The 7,368-nt window shown below is 40.6% G+C and overlaps 1 non-coding gene across 1 annotated transcript; it reads left to right on the top strand.

Moving 5' to 3' along the window:
• Nucleotides 1-5,146: 5,146 nt before the first annotated feature.
• TRNAC-ACA (transfer RNA cysteine (anticodon ACA)) lies at nucleotides 5,147-5,218 on the top strand. Its single transcript has one exon. It is a non-coding gene; the product is annotated as a tRNA-Cys (tRNA).
• Nucleotides 5,219-7,368: the final 2,150 nt, after the last annotated feature.

The following is a 7,368-nucleotide window of genomic DNA, read 5'->3' on the forward strand; positions in this document are numbered from 1 at the left end:
GTCTGAGGTCTGGTAGCACCAGTGGTGATTAAGGAAAGTGGAAGAATGTTCAGAAGGTCAATAGACAAGATATGGTTCTCAAGTTTAGATTCCTATTTTAACCTCAAGTTATCACGTCATTTTTCTACTCATAAGCTGACTTCCATCACCATCTTCTTTAGGCAACTCTTATCATCTAACTCTTATGCACATTCCACCTTAATTAGCTTGCTAATACTACTAAGATGTTGTAATACAGCAGTTAAGGGCATAAACTTTAGAATCAGAAAGACTGATTTTAAAGTCTAACTTGATCCTTCATTTTGTTAGACGGTTTTAATTAACATCTCTGAGCTGTAGTTTTCTGTTTTTTTAAAATGAAAAATAATAATTGCCACCTCTAAGGGCTAATGAGAGGATTGAATGAAGCAATATACATAAAGGTGCTGAGTATAGTGTCTGGCATGTAATGAGTATGCAGCCATTATTAATAAACTCGAGAAGAGTATTACTGTTAGAATCAATATTTTAAATATGAAACTCAATTATTTGAAATCATCATGGGCACTTTGTACTTCTAAAAAATTGCTCAGTATCTGATTCATTGTCAGATCATAGAATCAATTCACCAGATCATTATTAACATTTTTAAAACTGTAAAACAAAGTAATAAGGAATAGACTAAAGTACTTTGTACTAAGAAGGATTTATTTAAATGTTAAGAAGCTTTAGCCTGTGTTGATGGGAGGAAAGCACACTGTTAGAAGGTAGTTGTGTTTTTCTTCTGTAATAGTTATGGGAAAATAGGTTAAAGTTGATACAAATAATTGCATGTGTTTCTCAAAGTCTTTGCTACAATACTAAGCTACAATGAAAGTCTAAGGTCAAGTCCATGTTTACAACAAGCTAACTTCTAGTTTTCAGAACTTCCAAAGCCGAAAAAGAAACTTTTTGGAGTCCATAGCATCCTAGCTCATCTTTTATGCCTAAGAATAAAATTCTGCAGTATTAAAAACAAGTTTAGTCTCTAAAACTATCTTTGATGAAATTTCGTATTTTAAAAGAATTTGGAAATTCTGTGGCAGCCTAGTGTTAAAGACTCTGTGCTTTCACTGCAAGAGGTACGAGTTCAACCACTGGTTGTGGAAATAAGATCCCACAGCCCATGCAATGCCTCCAAATATACTTTTTTTTTTTAAATAAGAAAGAAAGAAAGCTATGTGCCAAAGAATTGATGTTTTTGAACTCTGGTGTTGGAGAAGACTCTTGAGAGTCCCTTGGACTGCAAGGAGATCAAACCTGTCAATCCTAAAGGAAATAATCCTAAATATTCTCTGGAAGGACTGATGTTGAAGCTGAAACTCCAATACTTTGGCCACCTGATGCAAAGAACTGACTCGTTGAAAAAGACCCTGACTCTGGGAAAGACTGAAGGCAGGAGGATAAGTGGACGACAGAGGATGAGATGGTTGGATGGCATCACCTACACAATGGACATGAGTTTGAGCAAGCTCTGGGAGTTGGCAATGGACAGGGAAGCCTGGCGTGCTGCAGCCCATGGGATCAGAAAGAGTTGGATACGACTGAGCAGCTGAACTGAACTGAAATAAATAAAATGATAAGATATATTTTTACCACCCAGACCTCAATTTTTAAGTGCAATTCCCTAATAAAAGGAGCCAGGGTTCCTTGGAGAAATAGCTGATTCTACCACCAATGGAAAGCATAAAGTGAAGCTAGAACAACTTGTGCAAGAAAGTACATTTTGCTCAAACATTGATGAGCCATACTAAAAGAACTCACAAGCCCACTTGAAGAGGTTGTCATTGGCTAAATCTGGGGACAAACAATGAATCAAAAAACATTTTTAAAAAATATTGTTATTCTTAGACAGGGCTATAGAAAAATATAAAATGAATGTGGAACATCATATAGTAATACATTTTGATGAAACTGTGTGCTAGTTTCTGAGCTTCTAGTCTTGTGCGAGCCACATCTTTGTTTATTCTACCTTTAATAGGTTCCCATTGTCCTTCATATAAAATTTAAAGCCCTTGGTTGTTTGCTTGGGATCTCTAGCAAAGTTCATGTCTTGCCACATCTTCCCTGTACTCTGTGCTCCAGTCATTCTGCCCTTGGGGCCTTCACACAATCTTTTTTTCTCTGACTAGTATATTGTCCCCTTTACTACTGTCTTCTTTCTACCTGATTAAATCTGGAATCAACTTTTTTGGGTTTCAGCACAGCAGTACTCCCTCAGAGAGGTGAATTGACATCACAATAAAATTGGGCCTGCATGGAGAGTTCTCTTGCCTTCTGGTCCGATATGCTTTCACAGTTTACTTATAGAATGTAAAGTGAAAGTTAAAGTCACTCGTTGTGTCCGACTCCTTGCAACCCCATGAACTGTAGCCTGCCAGGCTCCTCTGTCCATGGAATCCTCCAGGCCAGAATACTGGAGTGGGTAGCCAGTTCCCTTCTCCAGAGGATCTTCCCAACCCAGGAATCGAACCCAGGTCTCCCACACTGCAGGTGAATTCTTTACCATGTGAGCCACCAGGGAATGAATCTAACTGCAATTAAATGCAGAGAAAAAAGCAACATTCCAATCACCCTAACAAACTTTTTTCATTTGTTTAAGCTCATTTTATTCGTATCTATTTGTGCATGTTTTACATAGTTGTAATCACTGTGCAGATTGACTTTTACATCCTACTTTAGTTTTTATTCATATCTTGTTAAGCATTTTCCATGTTGTTACATAGATTAGGTATTTATTGTTATTATTTCTGTTGCATGGCCTATGTGTGCGCTTGCTCAGTCTTGTCCCACTCTGCAACCTTATGGACTGTAGCCCACCAGGCTCTGGTGTCCACGGGATTTCCCGATTAAGAATACCGGAGTGGGTTGCCATTTCCTTCTCCAAGGGATCTTCCCAGATTCAGGGATCAAACCTGTGTATCCTGCATTGCAGGTGGATTCTTTACTGCTTCAGCCACTGGGGAAGCCCTGTCCTATCGAATGCATTCATTCATATTTAGAGCCCACCCATAATATTTTGAATACTAAGCCTGCTAATGTGCAGAAGCAGAAATAAATCATTGCTGTAGGGGAATATATGTCTAGTTTATATTAGTCAGACACTTCATTTCCTATTGTATTGAAATTATTATTAAATACTTGCTGCTGCTTAGTCGCTCAGTTGTGTCTGATTCTTTGTGACCCCATGGACTGTAACCCACCAGAGTCCTCTGTCCATGGGATATTTTTGGCAAGAATACCAGAAAGGGTTGCCATTTTCCTTCTCCAGGGGATCTTCCTGACCCAGGGGTCGAACCCTCGTCTCCTGTGTCTCCTGCATTGCATTGTTTAGTCTATATTAATAGGATAATATATTCTCCTGTGGTCTATAGCCTCTTTTCCCAAATAGTCCCATTGATAAATTACATTTATTCTTATTAAAATTTGTCTTAAAAACCTTACCTAGGAAATCTCATCAGCTTTCCTTAAATGCTAAATATTCACTGGAGTCTCCTGAAACTTAATCTCTACTGTAGACTTCTACTAAAATCTTCACTGAATATTTGAAGACCCCTCCAAAGCAATTATTTCTCCAACAGAACTTCTTATCTCCCTCAGGGATCTTCCCTTATGTTTTAAATTAATGGCATAATTATGTATCCAATTATCTAAGTAAGTTTATCCTGAGTTTCTGCTCATTGCTCATCAGGTCTAGCCACTAGTTTCCATTTCTTCAACATTTTAAATATCTCAGTTCTATCTCTTTTTCTCCACTTTCATTGACTTAGTTCAGGCTCTACTTATCTCTCCTCTATGCTTGCAATAGACTTAACTGGTTTCTGCCTTCTGTACTATGATTTTTAAATCTTCCTCTTTACTGATAAAAATTCTCTTTCTAAAACCCAAAGGTGATCAGGTGATGTCCCTACTTCTAAACTTGCAATGGTTTGTTGATTATCTGACACCATCACAACCATTTGTTGAGTACGTGGTATATATTAGACCTAGCACTGGGCATATACTATCAATAATTGTTTAAACCATTAAAAATAAAAATGACAGCAGTCAATACTGTTTACTATGTGCTTGGTTTTCTTGCACATGAATGAATGGATAAACGAATGAATGAATAAATGAGAGAAATAGTCTGGAGAGAGGTTGGCTTGTAAAAACTGCTTCACAGATTCTGAGAGTCACCACTAGGTTCTGCTCTCTTTACTTTGTAGTAGGCAGAATTCGGAGAAGGCAATAGCACCCCACTCCAGCACTCTTGCCTGGAAAATCCATGGACAGAGCAGCCTGGTAGGCTGCAGTCCATGGGGTCACTAAGAGTCAGGAACGACTGAGCAACTTCACTTTCACTTTTCACTTTCATGCATTGGAGAAGGAAATGGCAACCCACTCCAGTGTTCTTGCCTGGAGAATCCCAGAGACGGGGAAGCCTGGTGGGCTGCTGTCTCTGGGGTCACACAGAGTCGGACATGACTGAAGAGACTTAGCAGCAGCAGCAGCAGGCAAAATTAGGAGCTCCCAGGTGGTGCTAGTAGTAAAGAATCTGCCTGCCAATGCAGGAGATGCAACAGACATGGGTTCAGTCTCTGGATTGGGAAGATCCCCTGGAGAAGGAAATGACAACCCACTTCAGTATTCTTGCCTGGGAAATCCCAAGGATAGAGGAGCCTGGCAGGCCACAGTCCATAGGGTCAAAAAAGAGTCAGACACGACTGAGCATACACACACACACACACACAGGCACACAGGCAGAATTCTAAGATGGCCTTCATAATTCTTGTTCCCTGGTTGTCCATGTTTTTGTGTGGGTTGAACCAATAACTTACTGCTAACCAATAGAATATGGCAAAGGTAAAGTTTTGAAGATGCAGTTAAGGTTTTGAAGAAATTGACGTCAAAATTAATAAAAAAAAGATTATCCTGGGTGGGCCTAACCTAATCAGGTGAGCCCTTTAAAAGGGAGTCTAAAGGTCAGAGACTATAATGGTTAATTTTATCTGTCAAATTGGCTAAGCTATTGTGCCCAGTTGTTTAATCAAACACAAGTATAGATGTGACTGTGAAAGTATTTTAAAGATGCATTGCTATTGTTCAGTCTCTAAATTTCGTCCAAGTCTTTGCAACCCCAGGGACTTCCCTGGTAGCTCAGATGGTAAAGCGTCTGCCTACAATGCAGGAGACCCAGGTTCAATCCCTGGGTTGGGAATATCTCCTGGAGAAGGAAACGGCAACCCACTCCAGTATTCCTGCCTGGAAAATCCCAAGGATGGAGGAGCCTGGTAGGCTATAGTCCATGGGGTAGAAAAGAGCTGGACATGAGTGAGCAACTTCACTTTCACTTTTGCAACCCAATGGACCTGATTTATTCATTTAAAGATATGATTGACATTTAAATGCTGATAGATTTTTTTAGTAAAACAGGTTACTCTCTCAGATGTTTTTTCCAACACCAACAATTCTCCAATTCTGAGTGAGTAGAGACTGCATGTCCTGCAAATTTAACTCAATTCTGACACTACCTGGAGATAGCATCAGATCCCATAGGTTAAAGACTCAGTTCCACAAGTCTGCCCTCACTTCAGATGCCAGTCTCCAAGTCTAGGTTGTCAGCTGTGCTTCAGATCAGCCTGTAAATTGGAGATTCCAACAGCCTCTTCCTCAAGTTTTATTAATTCACTAGAGCAGCTCACAGAAACATTTACCTATGTTTACCAATTTGCGAAACCTGTATTCAAGTCAAGAAGCAACAGTTAGAACCAGACATGGAACAACGAACTGGTTCAAAATTGGGAAAGGTGTACATCAAGGCTGTATATTGTCACCCTGCTTATTTAACTTATGTGCAGAGTAAATCATGTGAGATGCCAGACTGTATGAAGCACAAGCTGAAATCAAGATTGTCTGGAGAAATATTAATAACCTCAGATATGCAGATGACACCACCCTAATGGCAGAAAGTGAAGAGGAACTAAAGAGCCTCTTGATGAAGGTCAAAGAAAAGAGTGAAAAGGCTGGCTTAAAACTCAACCTTCAAAAACAAAGATCATGGCATCTGGTCCCATCACTTCATGGCAAATAGATGGGGAAACAATGGAAACAGTGAGAGACTTTATTTTCTTGGGTTCCAAAATCACTGCAGATGGTGACTGCAGCCATGAAATTAAAAGACACTTGCTCCTTGGAAGAAAAGCTATGACCAATCTAGACAGTATATTAGAAAGCAGAGACATTACTTTGTCAACAAAGGTCCGTCTAGTCAAGGCTATGGTTTTTCCAGTGGTCATGTATGGATGTGAGAGTTGGACCATAAAGAAGGCTGAGCACTGAAGAATGGATGCTTTTGAACTGTGGTGTTGGAGAAGACTCTTGAGAGTCCCTTGGACTGCAAGGAGATCAAACCAGTCAATCCTAAAGGAACTCAATCCTTAATATTCATTGGAAGGACTGATGCTAAAGCCAAAGCCCCGATACTTTGGCCACCTGATGCAAAAAGCTGACTCATTAGAAAAGACCCTGATTCTGGGTAAGACTGAAGGCAGGAGGAAAAGGGGATGACAAAGGACAAGATGGTTGGATGGCATCACAAACTCACCGGGAGATGGTGAAGGACAGGGAGGGAAGCCTGGCGTGCTGCATTCCATGATGTTACAAAGAGTCAGACATGACTGAGTGACTGAACTACAACCAGTTTCTTATGAAGTATATTACAGATGAATAGCCACATGAAGAGGTAAAAAGTTCTTAGGGAACTAAGATGCTCCACTCTTCCAGCCGGTGGGATGTGTTCACCAACCAGGATAATCATCAAATGCCCTTGTTCAAGAGTTTTTAAACAGCTTTAATTTCCAGCCTCCCTCTCTGTCCTTTCTCCTTCCCAGAGTTTGAGCTGGGGCTGAAAACCCTAACCTTCTGTTATTGTTCCTTGGTCTTTCTGGAAACCGGCCCTATCCTGAGGCTATCTAGGAGCGCCAGGTAAAAATCACCTCATTAGCATATTAGTTCAGTTCACTTCAGTCCCTCAGTCCCGTCTGACTCTTTTCGACCCCATGAATCGCAGCACGCCAGGCCTCCCTGTCCATCACCAACTCCCGGAGTTCACTCAAACTCACATCCATCGAGTCGGTGATGCCATCCAGCCATCTCATCCTCTGTCGTCCCCTCTTCCTCCTGCCCCCAATCCCTCCCAGTATCAAAATCTTTTCCAATGAGTCAACTCATCGCATGAGGTGGCCAAAGTACTGGAGTTTCAGCTTTAGCATCATTTCTTCCAAAGAAATCCCAGGGCTGATCTCCTTCAGAATGGACTGGTTGGATCTCCTTGCAGTCCAAGGGACTCTCAAGAGTCTTCTCCAACAC

This window comes from Bos grunniens, chromosome 1, assembly GCF_055505025.1.
Source record: "Bos grunniens cultivar Pamir isolate PY7600 chromosome 1, Bosgru_T2T1.0, whole genome shotgun sequence".
Classification (NCBI taxonomy): domain Eukaryota; kingdom Metazoa; phylum Chordata; class Mammalia; order Artiodactyla; family Bovidae; genus Bos; species Bos grunniens.